Source organism: Mesoplodon densirostris, chromosome 2 (assembly GCF_025265405.1).
Source record: "Mesoplodon densirostris isolate mMesDen1 chromosome 2, mMesDen1 primary haplotype, whole genome shotgun sequence".
In the NCBI taxonomy this organism is placed as follows: domain Eukaryota; kingdom Metazoa; phylum Chordata; class Mammalia; order Artiodactyla; family Ziphiidae; genus Mesoplodon; species Mesoplodon densirostris.
Window position 1 is genome coordinate 62,663,114 of NC_082662.1, and position 16,253 is coordinate 62,679,366.

Sequence of the window (16,253 nt, forward strand, 5' to 3'; positions counted from 1 at the left end):
TAGGTCCTTTTCTTCTCTTGTGTTTCCCACTTAGAGAAGTTCATGTAGCATTTGTTGTAGAGCTGGTTTGGTGGTGCTGAATTTTCTTAGCTTTTGCTTGTCTGTAAAGCTTTTGATTTCTCCATCAAATCTGAATGAGATCCTTGCCAGATAGAGTAATCTTGGTTGTAGGTTCTTCCCTTTCATCACTTTAAGTATATCATGCCACTCCCTTCTGGCTTGTAGAGTTTCCACTTAGAAATCAGCTGTTAATCTTATGGGAGTTCCCTTATATGTTATTTGTCATTTTTCTGTTGCTGCTTTCAGTAATTTTTCTTTGTCTTTAATTTCTACCAATTTGATTACTATGTGTCACAGCATCTTTCTCCTTGGGTTTATCCTGTATGGGACTCTCTGCACTTCCTGGACTTGGGTGGCTATTTCCTTTCCCATGTTAGTGAAGTTGTCGACTATAATCTCTTCAAATATTTTCTCTGGTCCTTTGTCTCTCTCTTCTCCTTCTGGGACCCCTATAATGCGAATGTTGTTGTGTTTAATGTTGTCCGAGAGGCCTCTTAGGCTGTCTTCATTTCTTTTCATTCTTTTTTCTTTATTCTGTTCCACAGCAGTGAATTCCACCATTCTCTCTTCTGGGTCACTAATCTGTTCTTCTGCCTCAGTTATTCTGCTATTGATTCCTTCTAGTGTAATTTTTATTTCAGTTATTGTATTGTTCATCTCTGTTTGTTTGCTCTTTAATTCTTCTAGATCTTTGTTAAACATTTCTTGAATCTTCTCGATCTTTGCCTCCATTCTTCTTCTGAGGTCCTGGATCATCTTCACTCTCATTATTCTGAAATCTTTTTTTGGAAGATTGCCTATCTCCATTTCATTTAGTTGTTTTTCTGGGGTTTTATCTTGTTCCTTTATCTGGTAGGTACATAGCCCTCTGCCTTTTCATCTTGTCTATCTTTCTGTGATTGTCGGCAGGCAGATTCTTAACCACTGCACAAACAGGGAAGTCCACTGACTCTTCCTTTTGCTGTGCAAAAGCTTTTTAGTTTGATGTAGTTCCATTTGTTGATTTTTCCTTTATTGCTTGTGCTTTCGGTGTCACATCTAAAAAAAAATCATTGCCAACATCAGTGTCAGGGAGATTCTTCCCTATGTTTTCTTCTAGGAGATTTATGGTGTCAGGCCTTATGTTTGTCTTTAATCCTATTCAAAACATTTATTGAATACATTATTTGTTAAGTACCATACTGGGTTCTGTGAGTACAAAGATGAGTAAGACAGGATGCCTTTCATCAAGGGGCTTATACTCTAATGGAAAAGATAAATACAGTTTATGGTAAGTGGTAAGATAGACATGAACCAGATGCTAGAGAGGTTTGGGCAGTTCAGTGTTCTCTGAACATTTCTTCTGATGAGCACAAGAGGAGTCTTGAGGGATATAAATAAGTGTGAGCCAATTGAATGATGGGAAAGGAAACTGCATTAAACAGTCATCAATGTATGAAACAGATGGTATTCAACCTACAACATCACACTTCTTTCCAAAACCAGCCTCTTACCTTAAGCCAGAGGATACCACAATAGAAATGATGATCTGTTTCATATTCTTAGGATCCCAGGAGCAGTGAGCATATATGCAATTTCTAAAGTCAATGCTTTTCTAGGATGATGCTTCAATACAAGAAACCTGCTAAAGCTAAAAAAACCCAGTGACTCTGCCTCATGCTTGTCTGATTGGCTTGCTTTCTGATTAGAAATTCTTGTTATATAACCTCAATCTTGGGCAGCGTCAGGATTACTGTGGAGCTTTGGGCCTTCAGATCATCTTAGTGGTATTTAAAAACAAACTCCTTTCCTGGAATCTTAGGATATAAAAACTTTGAATAATGTTTATGCATGTTTTCTAATAGCAGAAATGACTGCAGTTCTCTCTTGAATTCCATGGATATCTCCTCTTTCAGTAAAAGTAATTGCTATTATTATCTGTGTCTTTTTTAAGGGCTGCAGTCATATTTCTATGAACACTACAGTTTTTCTTTGAAAACATGCAGCAGTCTTAACAATATCAAATGTAGTAAGCTGATTGTATGGCAATCCAGAATGTTGGTCTCTTTTGTTGTGTTTCTTTACTTTGATAAGAATTAAGGATGCAAAAATTCTTTCAGGGCTTTGTCAGGTCTTCCTAGCAGGCAAGATGCATAACAGTATAATACTTGTAAAGAGTAGTTCCTTTGTGCTACCATAACAGATACCAAAGACTGGGTGGCTTATAAACAACAGAAATTTATTTCTCACAGTTCAGAAGGCTGGGAAGTCCAAGATCAAGGCTCTGGCAGATTTGGTGTCTGGTGAGGGCTTGCTTCCTGGTGAGCTGTTTTTTTGCTGTGTCTTCACATGGTGGAAGAGACAAGGGACCTCTTTCCCACCTCTTTTATGAGGGCACTAATCCTATTCATGAGGGCTTTGTCCTCATGACCCAATCATCTCCCAAAGGCCCCATCCAAATACCATCATGTTGGGGATTAGGTTCCAACATATGAATTTGGGAGAATGCAAGCATTCAGTCTATAGCCGTCTCCTTTTCAAGTTCTTGGTTAGGGGTAGGCAGTGGGCTAGAGGGTTTATATAATATCAGCTGTAGTTTTTTGCACATCCCAATGAATGTTTATTAAATGAGAAAAGGAACAAATGATGAAACTCCTATGAGTAGATTGGAGTGTGTGTGTGTGTGTGTGTGTATTTTCAACGGCTTCTTAACTGACCTTTGATCCCCTACAATCCATTCTAAATAAGCAGCCAGAGTGATTCTGTTAAAAAGAAGTCAGATCATCTTCATCTTTGCTTTCAACCCTTTATGGCTGCCCATCACACTCAAAGTGAAAGCCAAACTCCTAAAGCTATAAAACATTGCACAATCTGGCCTTTATTACCTCTTTGGCTTTATCTCACAAGACTCTCTCCTGAGTCACTCTTCTCTAGCCATACTGGCTTCCTTGTTGTTTCTCATAGATGCCTGGTGTGCTCCCCCCCTCAGGGCCTTTGCACTTGCTATTCCATCTACTTGAAATGCTCTTCCCACCTAAACTTATAAAGACTCCCTCTTCCTTCCAGTCTTTGTTGAAACGTCACCTCAATGAGGCCTCCCCTGACCATTTTATTTAAAGTCACAACTGTCCCTCTCCTCACCCCCCACCCATTGCCTTTCCCTCTTATCACCATCTAACACACTGTGTATTTATTTTATTTATTGTCTGCTTCCTCTTTAACATCTTTTTCACCTAAAATAATATAAACTCTAGGAAGACAGGGATTTTAATATATTTTATTCACTAATTTATCCTCCTTTACCCAAAACATACATGGCAAAAATAGGACCTCGAGAAACATTGGTTCAGGGACTTCCCTGGTGGTCCAGTGGGTAGGACTCTGTGCTCCCAGTGCAGGGGGCCTGGGTTCAATCCCTAGTCGGGGAGCTAGATCCCTCATGCCTGTTGCAACTGAGAGTTCACATGCCACAACTAAGAGTCCGCATGCTGCAACTAAGAAGCCTGCATGCCTCAATGAAGATCCCACGTGCTGCAACTAAGACCCGGTGCAGCCAAAATAAGTAAATAAAAATAAATCTTTAAAAAAAAGAAATATTGGTTCAATGAATGACAAAATAAATGTGCGTGCATGTGCGTATGTGTGTGTGTGGCCTTTAATGCAACAGTTAGATGTTGTATTAGTAAGATTTTTAGATGTTCATGAGGAAAGCCTCCATCTGAGACCTTATTTTCTGCATCTTCTTCAAAACCTAGGCCAAAGCAGAATGCTAGCAGAAAGGAATAGAATTGAGGTGTCACTGTTTCCTTGCCTGGGCAAAGAAGACCCAACACAGCCAAAAATAAATAAATAAAATTAAAAAAAAATAAAGTGAGATTCTGAGATCGGATATTCACAGATAAACTTCTTGTCAAGGGAATGAGAAAAGGGAAAAATGAAGTACTTGAATGTTTAACTCTGAAAAGAGTGGAAAATCAGAAAGATTCAGTGGCCTCTTTGAAGAGTTCCTCCTCTCCTGCAGTCATGGGGCAGATATGGTTCCGGGTCAGGGCCAGAGTCTGATAAGAGGTGTGGGAGAGAGGTATGTGATGCTTCTCTCACAGTGGGCACTGAATGGTGGGACACTTGTGCCTCACCTCCGTGTCATCAGATGGCATTCACAGTGGAGGAGGCCCTCAATAACAAGCTTGGCAAGATGGCTATCCATCCGCTTCTTTCTCCAGCTTGTGTTAGATCTGTGCACAACTACGGCAATGGCAGCAGTGTGGGAAGTTCTGCATGAGCTCAAAAATATGGCCTTTCCCTCACCAGGGCTGATCCGTGACTTGGTATTACTCCCCAGGTGTACTTTACAGCCATGTGGTGATACATCGATTATGTCAATCCTCTTTCAACATTGAAGAGGCAGTGTTTTGATTCCATCAGAGTAGACATGTATTCTAGGACAGATTTGCCTCCCTAACCACAGTGCTTCTGCCTGCACCACCAGTTATAGACTTAGAGTGCTGTATCCACGACCACGCTGTTCCACAAAACATTTCCTCCACTGTTGGGGCATTACAGCAAAGAAAGGGCTGCAGTGGGTTTGTGCCCAGAGTATTCACCAATTTTACCACTTACTCCCATGACCCAGGAGCAGTCACAGTACAGCCCTGATACAACACCCAGTAAGATTTGGTGCTGTCATACAGATAGTGGTGTATGACTTAAACCATGAGTCCACATATGTTAGTCTTCCCATTAGTCAGAATATGGGGCTCTGGAATGAAAGAGTAGGAGGCTAGAGTGGCATTGCTCACTTTTATACCAAATAACATGCTAAAGTTGTTTTTGCTTCCTGTACCAGTATTCTTGGGCTTGGTGGATTTGGAGGCTCAGGAGAGAAATGCCTCGGAGAGAAGTGCCTCCATCAGAGAGCCCAGTCATAGTTTTGAAGAACTGAAAGCTCAGACTGCTCCCTGGATACTCTGGGATTAAAGCGACAGGCAGAGAAGGGGATCACTGTATCTGTGAATAAGCCCAAATATCAAGGAAGAAGCGGGCTGCTCCTCCATGATCAGGGCAAAGAGGGCTGTTTCTGTAACCTAGGGGGTTTGCTAGGACATCCTTTAGTGCTGTTCTTCATGGTCAGTGGAAAACTCTGGCAACTCAATAAGTGTGGACCAATAAGGACTCATAAATGAAGGTTTGAGTCACACCTTCCATCCCCGGGTGTTGCAGAAGGTAAGTTAAACAAAATTGGAGGTGGTGGAAAAGGAAGTGGTGATAATCAGCTTCATGGCTATTTATAAAGGCGGTGAACATTGCACCTAAATTTCAAGTTAATTTTTGCTTTTCCTGCCTCCCTCTGCTCCTTTATATTTAGAGTGCTGGTGATAGCTCATGTTCTATAGGTAGGAGTATGGCATCATTCTGCAATAATGCAATAGCTAATGGTTTGTTTGTCATCTGTGTTAGGGATTTGGATTTTTTTTCCATCCAGATTAACTGGTCAGAATGGCTGCTGCGGAGCAAAATGTGTAGACTGTGATGGATATCTTCTGCTACCCCTCCAGATCCACTCCTCACCCTTTACCTCTTGCTCAGGTGTTCCAGGAGGATGACATTTATGGACAGTTCCTACTAGGTTCCTTTGCCCTCTGGCTTCTAGGTGGGTGTCAGCCAATGAGAGATACTAGTGGGATCTGGGAAAAGGGATAAGGTCGTGTTAGTGTATTTACTGCCCAGCTCTCTGCTTGCTGCATTATACTGGGTTGGCTGCTTTCCTCTAACCAAGGTCTCCCTGATTTCCCTGGTTCTGGTAGCTGCTCTGTCTTTTGCCTCTCAGGCCCAGGGATATTCATAGCCCTGGGCACTGCATATTTCCTTGCTGTGTCCTCTAAACTCTGCCTACACATTTATAAATAGTTCTTTTATTAAACTTTGCTGGACCTCCAAAGGCTACAATTATTATTTCCATTTTACTTTAGGCAACTAAGTCTAAGAAAGCCTAGGTAACTTGCATAAGTTCTCACAGCTAGTGAGCTGTGGAACTAAGTAATTGTGGAACTAGGACCTGTATCTGGTGACTCCAAGCCAGTGCTAAGTAGATGATATCAAATCCTGATTACTGCAACACATATTGTTAGCCAGGGGAAAAGTTTGAAAACATAACTTATTGGCATTCAAAATCTCAGGTTTCAGATATAATGATGAGAGTGGGGAGACTTGGGATATATCTAAAAAGAAAAAAATCCCAGCCAAATTTGAATATTATCAAGTCAGAGGGTCTGTTTCTAATATGATTTACAGACCACAGCCTTATCTACCTATTCCAAATAGGTCTCTGCTTCTTTGGTAATGTGTGATCATTACTTTTTTCCTGGTCTGAGGTTCCTAATCTTTAGTTAAATAAAAGAGATATAGGTCACAGATTGATGGTGGTGGTGGTGTAGACAGAGGTCTTTGACCTAAGGCTTTTATTGTAGCTTCATTATGTTTTAAGGTAGAAAATAGTGCCGCCTAAAATGGATGTGGGAGGGGTAAGTGGGGGTCTGGAATAGTGGGCTGCCAGAGGCAGCTGGGTCCAGCTGGAAGCCAGGGGAGATAAGTGAAAGGGGAACAATAAAAACCAACTCTATCACCCTTTAGGTCTGGCTGTGGGTCCTTTGTGAAAAGGTGATCAGGAATTAACAGGAAATGGAGACACCACAGGTATAAGACAAAAAAAAGTGAATTTAAGTTCAGGGAGACTTAGAAATGAAAATAGCAAGGAAATCTAAAAGGATCCACTAAATCAGTGTCAGTCTGTGCCTCCTGTTGGAGAAAAGGGAAACTGGGATGGAATTTGCAGTGATGGAGTTAGTATAAGACTGTGAAGGGGGAATACTTAATGTGCAGATATGCTTTGAGAAAAATAACGCAGGTGCTGGATTGTAGCACACAGTGGAGTTAATGGTAAACCTGAATGTATTTGCATCTGGTTGGATAAATTATCAATTATGCAGACATAATTATCAGTTATGCTGATGGAGTCACTAGAAAGTTTGAGAGAAGAATATTCATCTCACTTCGAGCTCACCCTTGTACAATGGAACACAAAATATATGGCGGCTTGCAGAGCTGGAGCACCACTCAGTAGTACCACTACAGTAGAAAGCCATGGGGCACATAAAAAAGAGAGCAGAGTTTTAGTTTCATTGCTTCATTGATTCAAAGGGTCAAAACAAATGAACAACAATTTAGAACAGGCTTAACTTTTCTCAGTAATAAAGAGATGCTAAAGGAGAGGAAGTACTCTCTCAAATATGCAGTGAGTGTCAAATGGGAACCAGGCTTAGGAAGAACAGGGAGAAGGAGATGTAGATATATGCATTAATAACCCTGACTGGGAAGAATAGTAGGAACACAAACAGTTTAGGGGGTATATATAAATTATATATTACATATATAAACTTTTTTCCATTTATATTTTATTTACAGTTGTTTGACTATGGGGTAGAATTGTTGAGGGCCGGTCAACTAGTGTGGTGGATTATAGAGCATGGGTTCTACAGAAAGGGAGAGCATGGATGTTATGAATTTAGAAGCCCACCTCCTGGGTGTTGGAGCAAAATAGAGGAAATAGGAAAGAAGAGGACTCCAAGTCAGACCAGGCAGATGGGTTAACAGAGGGGTGGCTCCAGGATGGATAAGAACTAGGATCCTAGGTTGGAACCAGGTATGTTTAAACTGGCAAAGAATACAGTCTGGAAAGGGCAAGTGAGGACAGTATCTCTGGGTTTTGCACATATGAGAAGGTCCATTGAATAAAACACCTGGAGTATGACTTTTGCATCTAGATCAGTGGCGGTCTGTCCTTAAATTTAGTTTTAAGCACCTTTGTTGGGTGAGTAGATCAAAGTTGGAAGATGTTTGCTGCTCCTCAGAGATAGGGTTTTGTACATTATTGTGGCTTGTGGTCATAAGAGGAGTAACAGTTGAGAGGAAGTGAGGAGGTGAGTCCTCTGCAGAGTGCTAGGCACTTCTATTTTCAGACCATACATTTTTGTTGTTTTAGGTAAACTTTGTAATCAGTGTTTTAATTTACTTATTAATTTACTAATAAGCCTCTGAATTTTGAAATCTGCCCACTGTTTGACTAAGAAGTTTCCCTCTAAGAATTTATATTAATGAGATGCTTATTTATTTAGCTAACATTTATTGAGAGCCTACTATGTGTCTGACACTGTTTTAGGCTTTGGGGATGTATCAGAAAATAAGACAAAGTTCCCTGCCCTCATGGAGCTTCCATTGTAGAGGAGCAGAGAGAAAATAAACAACAAACAAAACAAAAATATTTAGTTTGTTAGAAGGTGATGCTTTAAAAAAGTAGAGCAGGGTAAGTGTGGGGTATAGAGAGCAGTTTGCAAAAGTAAATAGTTTTTAACAAAGTCCCATTGAGCAGTTTTCATTGGAGGAAAGTTTTAAAGGTGGTAAGGAAGTTAGTCATGTGGATATCTGGTTAGAGCGAGAAGAATATTCCAGGAAAAAGGAAAAGCCAAACAAAAAAATGCAAAACTGTCAAGCACGAGCACCCTGGCATGTTTGAGGAACAGCATGGAGGGCAGGGTGCTGCAGTTGATTGAGGAAGGTGAAGGGGTGTGGGGAATGCAGAAAGAAGGAGAGCAGCCACGGTGAAGAGACGGGAGGTGCAAGACCCACCGAGAAAACCATTTGAAAAGTCCACGGCCCTCAACTTGGTTGGAAGGAAGGAAATAAGATTAAAGAAGACAAATTAGAAATAAAAACTATAGGTTCTTCAAAAGAATGTAGCTAATTTTGGGTTTCCCTGGTGGCGCAGTGGTTGAGAATCTGCCTGCCAATGCAGGGGACATGGGTTCAAGCCCTGGTCCAGGAAGATCCCACATGCCGTGGAGCAACTAAGCCCCTGAGCCACAACTACCGAGCCTGTGCTCTAGAGCCAGCAAGCTACAACTACTGAGGCCCACATGCCTAGAGCCCATGCTCTGCAGCGGGGGAGGCCACTGCAGTGAGAAGCCCGCGCCCGGCAGCGAGGAGTAGCCCCCGCACGCTACAACTAGAGAGAAGCCCTCATGCAGCAACGAAGCCCCAACGCAGCCAAAAATAGAAATAAATCAATAAATAAATTAAGAAAAAAAAAGAATGTAGCTAATTTTTATTTCTGGAATGTGAGATATAGAAAATGGATTTAGTATTGTGATTAATGCAATTAAAAAGGCAGAGGAAGGAACTCTTTTCAACTCAGTTCTAAAAAGTGGAATTCATTCTTTAAAGTTTTACCTGCCCTGATATACTGAAATATATGGAAATATAAGCACATTTCAACCTGAGGCTTCATAATGTAGTATATGTAATAAAATAGCCATATGATCAGCTTTGACAACCAAAGTGTAAATCAAATTTATTGTTTTTCAGCATCAGGCACTGTGAATTTATCACTGATATCTCAAAAATTCTCTTTTGGAAGTTTGATGTAGTCAATAGTGTGGACAATGGAGTCAGATAGAAATTAGTTTAGATTTTGACTTTCTGTCTGCCCTTTGGCAAGTTACTTTATTGCTCTGAGCCTCAACTTTCTCATCTATAAGATGATGCTGTATTCTCTAGCCCCCCACACCCACCCCTGCACCTGCCTTGGCTTATTTTTCTCCAGAGAACTTGCTACCACCAGGCATTCTAATGCATATTTACATGTTAACCTGAAAAAGAAGATGATGATAATATCTATTTTTTATGATTGTTATGAAGATTATTTAATTTATTAAAGTATGCTTTATTAAAGAATAGAGTGGATGCTCATCAAATAATAGCAATTATTTTTATTTTCTATCTCCTCATTTGCCTTTCTAATCTCTATGAGGTATTCACATGCAAATTTTCCCCTCTTTTTTTTACTTGCATTATTTCTATCATCCTCTTGCTTATAGTCTCTCTTTTATACAGATGAAATAATTTTGTAATCACAAACAAGAAATGGCTCTAAGTAGAAAATGAACGTATGATTATATATTGCCAACAACAAAAGCTTGGCATTAATTCTACTTAAACCAACCTTTGGGGTATATATTCCAACATTTAAGTAGACAAATATAAATGATTTTACTCAAAAGATCAGCTCATTTAGCCAGCAACTAACTCATTCAGCTTGAATAAGGTGTATTTCTCTTACAGTCACCATATATTCCTAGTTTCAAACTGAAATACATATTTGAGGCATGTGGATAATAGGAGTCAAACAGACATGCCCAGAACCATGGTCAGATTCTTTTGCAGTCTAGGTGTCTGAATATCTAGTCTTAAAATTTTAGAATTTCATGTTTTGTAACTCAGAAGTCCAGGAAATATTTGTCCAAAGATCCAAAGATTAAAAAAAAAAGTCTTTACTTTTTTCTTTTCCCCAAGTACTCGTCAATTTTCACTGATTTTTTTAAAAAATGAAGTATAGTTGCATACAATATTGTTATAGGTGTACAACATAGTGAATCACAATTTTTAAAGGTCACACTCCACTTATAGTTATTATAAAATATTGGCTATATTCCCTGTGTTGTACAATATATCCTTGTAGCTTGTTTTATACCTAATAGTTTGTACCTCTTTCTCTCCTGCCCCTATAATGCCTCTCCCTCTTTCTTCTCCCTACTGGTAACCACTAATTGTTCTCTACATCTGTGAATCTGCATGTTTCTGTTATATTTATTAATTTGTTGTATTTTTAAGATTCCATATATAAGTGATATCGTACAGTATTTGTCTTTCTCTGTCTAACTTATTTCACTTATCATAATGTCCTCAATTCTCTCCATTGTTGCTGCGAGTGGCAAAATTTCATTATTTTTTATGGCTGAGTAGTATTCCATTGTATGTATGTATGTGTGTTTATATATATATATATATATATATTTACCACATCTTCTTTATCCATTCATCTGTCTATGGACACTTAGGTTGCTTCCATATCTTGACAATTGTAAATAATGCTGCTATGAACATTGGGGTACATGTGTCTTTTCGAATTAGTGTTCTTGTTTGTTTTGGATATATACCCAGGAGTGGAATTGCTGGGTCATATGGTAGTTCTATTTTTAGCTTTTTGAGGAACCTCCATACTGTTTTCCACAGTGGCTGCACCAACTTACATCCTGACCAACGGTGTACAAGAGTTTCCTTTTCTCCACATCCTTGCCAACATTTGTCATTTGTGTTCTTTTTGATGATAGCCACTCTGACAGGTGTGAGATGATATCTCATTGTGATTTTGATTTGCGTTTCCCTGATGATTAGCAATGTTGAGCATCTTTTCATGTATCTGTCAGCTATCTGCATTCCCTCTTTGGAAAAATGTCTATTCTGTCCATTTTTTAATCAAGTTGTTTGTTTGTTTGTTTTGATGTTGAGTTGTATGAGCTGCTTATATATGTTGGTTATTAATCCTTTATCAGTCATATCATTTGCATATATTTTCTCCCATTCAGTACATTGTCTTTTCATTTTGTTGATGGTTTCCTTTGCTGTGCAAAAGTTTTTAAGTTTAGTTAGGTCCCATTAGTTTATTTTTGCTTTTATTTGCTTTGCTTTAGGAGACAGAAACAAAAAATATTGCTGTGATTTATGTCAAAAAGTGTTGTGCTGCTTATGTTTTCCTCTAGGAGTTTTATGGCATCTGGTCTTACAGTATAATTGATCTTGATCTGTTATACTGCATGTGGCTGCTCATTTACTAATCTCTGGGTATTTTATGGAGTGAAAAAATTAGAAAATATTGTCCTTATTTTTTAACTTCTTTTTTTATACCATGAACTTTAACTCGTGATACTTTGGGAGTTTTCAAAAAAATTCTTCACAACACATTCTCTGTATGTAAATAATAATATAGCCAGTAAGAAACTGAAAGGTTACATACTTTATATATGTATTCATTCAACAAACACTTAAGTATGCTATATTCATTCAAGAAATAGTTATGGAGAATTTACTATGTGTTGGGCACAATTCTAAGTGCTCAAATTCAGCAGTGAACAAAACAAAGATATTGTATTACATGCTTCATAATAAATTATTGTATTGATAGAATTTTGAAGTTTTATAGCTGTAAGGGGATGTAGAAGGTATAGCAAAATATAACAATTTTACAACCAAATAGACTTATGCCAGAGGGCTTAAGTAACTTCCCACAAGACCACTCAATTAATGTCAGAACAGGAGCTAAAAGTTGTTTGATGATTTCTACTACATCATCTGATCATCAGTTCTTGCCATGAACATAGGAGAAGAAACTAAACACCTTTGTATATGTATCTTGGGATCTCCTTCCTTTCCTAAGGCATAACAAAAAGGTTAAATATCAGATGTTTATGTTTCAGGTGACTTTGCCATTTATGGTTATTTTTGTTAAGGTTTTTGTCCATCTGTTCTAAAATCGGTTCACCCAGCCCAGGCCAATTACCATGATAAAAACCACCTTTGTTGATGATATATGTGATGCAGAGAGTGAATTCTGAGTCATATTGGTTGTATTCTATCTTATTAACATTGAGCCTAAGTTTTTCCACGATGTAGTTGGCTGCCTCTTGTTAAAAGTTGGTTATTTCTTTAGAGTCAGTAATTTACATCACCATTAAAATGCCCAGATTGTGAGATAGGCCTTCTGGCTTCAGAATGAAGCAATTCAAGGTTAAGGCGGTGAAGGAGTAGCCTTTAAATTCAGATATTCTGGACAATTGTCTTGGAAAATGAATGTAAAAGAGAATGCTGGGGTACTTAATTTTTAATAATCTAACATATTGGTAATCACCTCAGGTACATTCTTTTAGTCCTGCCAGAAACTCAGAGATGGATTTGGCAGAAGGAAGGATCAGACTAAGTGATACAGTGCTTCCTCATTACATTATAGGAAGCAAGTGAAGGCTAAAAGAGCTAATATTTCACTGTTTAATGTAATTTCATTGGTAAATATGAGGTGCCAGAAAATTGATGTTTATGTCCCTTAAAGGCAGCAGATTATTTAACTTTACTGCTACTTAAGTTCACTTTTAGTCCTAAAAGTCAGAAAAAGTTGAGACATGCTTTAATCTTTATTAAGATACAGTGAGAGCTTCCCTGGTGGCACAGTGGTTAAGAATCTGCCTGTCAATGCAAGGGACACGGGTTCGAGCCCTGGTCCGGGAAGAACCCACATGCCGCAGAGCAACTAAGCCTGTGCACCACAACTACTGAGCCTGCGCTCTAGAGCCTGCAAGCCACAACTACTGAGCCCACGTGCCACAGCTACTGAAGCCTGTTCGCCTAGAGCCCGTGCTCTGCAGCAAGAGAAGCCACCGCAGTGAGAAGCCCGTGCACCGCAACGAAGAGTAGCCCCCACTCACTGCAACCAGAGAAAGCCTGGGCACAGCAACGAAGACCCAACACAGCCAAAAATAAATAAATAAATTTTTAAAAAAGATACAATGAAACAATAAACATTTCCTTTCTAAAGCCCCATTACCACAACATTAGTAAATGTTGCATGAAAAGACCTGTGTGTGCAAATATATTGTCACTGGAAATGAATTGAAGGCATCAAAAAGGTCTTTTGCAAAAGATTAATTGGTGTTATAGACTAAATCAAATTACAGAAAACTTGTCAAGCACCAACCCCTAGATTCTCATTTTTCTATTATCCTTGTTTCTCTTCCACATACTTGAAGACAGTACACAAGTGAAATTACAACTTAGCAGAAGAATGGATCTAACCATTGGAAGTTGTCTTCAGTGAGACCTGAGAGCATATCTTTTTGACCATGGTCCTCCCTAGACTTTATTAGCATTCTCTCCAGGAATTGACATAGAAATCTCTTTCTGTGACTTTCTTCTTTAAAGAAGTAAAAGAAATTTACAAGCCAGAGGTAGCTATTTAGCCCTTGACCTTTAATGATGCAAAATGGAATATTAGAGTTACTTAATAATAATTTTTTAAAAGTCTATCTTTGTTTTAATTACATGACCTCGTTTAGGAAATAATAGCAACCATAAAGTAAGAAGTGACTAGCAAGCATATAAGCCTTTGGAAGACAAGTTTCCCTTGCCAACCTCTTCCCCTAGGGCACAATTTCAGAGAGTGATATTCATGCTAGTGCTCTAGAGACATCATGTTTATTTTCTTGCTGTAGGAATTAAAGAGCAAAAGTTAATCATTAATGCAATGGTGCCAGAGAATAACAGAGGCATTCTTAGGATGGGAAAGTCAGCATTTCTAAATGGCCTGATATATATTCAAAATAGTTCTTTTATATGAATTTGCTTACCTAGTAGTTTTTGTTTGTCACCTTACCTGTTCTCTTTAATGTATGTGCTTGGAGTGGGGAAGGCTAGCTGTGAGATTATAGATAGCAATTTGTCCTGTACAGACCTGAGTTGAGAGGCAGCCTAGGGGTTTGAGCAGGAATTCAAATTTTGTCTCTTTCATTGTATATGTTTGGACAAGTTACTCAACCTCTTTAAGCCTCATTTTTTTTTTAGTTGTCTAATTGAAATAATAGTAACTACCTTTTAGTGTTGTTTTGAGAATAATATGTGAATAATAAATATAAAGTGCTTAGCATAACTTCTGGTAATAGCAAATCATGGATTTACTGGACTTGCACTTGAGGAAACTAAGTTTTATCATCATATTCCAACTAGTTTCAATGGACAAAGATTTGCTTTTTTGCCTATTAAGTGCCAGCACTGTATTCAGCCTCAAGATACAACAGGGACAATATAGAAAAGAGAGCTCTTGGACCATAAGGCAACAATGGTAAAGACTTAAGGAAGGCTGCTGTGAGAGGTGTCCTAATTCTGACAATTCCTGAAGGGCTCACTCTCTTCCTCATTTCAAGAAGAGTTTCATAGAAATGACTTTATTGACCTCATGGACGAAGTAATTGTATATACCCAGACTAAGGTTGGGTTTGATATCCTTGTAACAAAGTTATTGAAATTCCATGATGCTTTGATATCTAACTCAGTGTTATGAAATTTATTTCCCAGCTTGCATAGTTAATGTATCAGGGCTTACTTAGAATTTCTAGGTAATCATTTTGTGGCAAGTTGACACTACGGTGATAGTCTCCTTTGGATCACTATGGAAATTTGAAATACAGACTGAATCTCAGTATAGAATGATATTAATAAATATAATTAATATTTAACAAGACTATGCCATTCGTATAGAAAATTAGAGAACTCCAAGGCATGAAATTCTTGATCTTATGAGTTTGACTCCAAAGCTGAATTTATGGTGACACATTTTCTGTTTAGATTTTTTTTTGATCTCACAGGCTGCCTTCCTGAGGCTCATATAGCAGTCTTCCCCGGGGCATTCTACTTAAACCTACTGTCAGTAGGTTGCCAGTTATTGGGGTTATCTCAAAGCTCAGGCCCTGACTTGGGCCAAACAAGAAGCAGTAGTGTCAAACATGAAACAAATATGAGGGAAATACTGCTTTCATTTTTATTAAATTAAGAAAACAGCATTGCGTGTATTTTATTATAAGCATGCATATTTTGAAGTGATGGTACGAACTTCCTTTGACTTCACCCAGATAATATGCATACAACTTTCTTGCTCTGTGCGTTAGAACTTACATTCATCCTTCAAAAAACCACATAATTATTTTCCCATTAAAAAAACAACAGAGCTTCTAATCTTGAAAAAATAATTTTTTTACCATTGTATCCTGAAAAAATTCTAGCAGAACATAAAGAAATTTGAAGTTTCCGTTAATTTATCAAGTATATCATAAATAGATGTAAAACTTTACTTAGGCTAATTTTTTTTGATATATTAACTAGTTAAAAAAATAAAAGTTAATATGTAAACATGGTGAGTCTCCTTCTTATTTTGGACTCTCCCATTCTTCATTTCCTCCCTTTTCTCCTACTTTTCCCACCTCTGCCAACTAACTTGCTCCTCTCAGAGGCAAATCATCAAACCAGTTTTTTGGGTGGCTTTTTCTAGAAATGTTCTGGCCTGGCTTCATGAAGAGATCATGTGTAGGTGCTCTAGCCGAGCTGTATCTACAAGTTATCTTAGCCCAGGCAGCAGACATGTGAGTGAAGCTGTTATGATTCCAACCCCCAAATGCTGAGTCACTCCCAGTTATTCTAATGTTTCTAGAAGCAACACACCATCATTGTGCCCTGCATTCCTGACCCACGGATTTCAGGAATATCATGAAATCGTTGTCTTACAC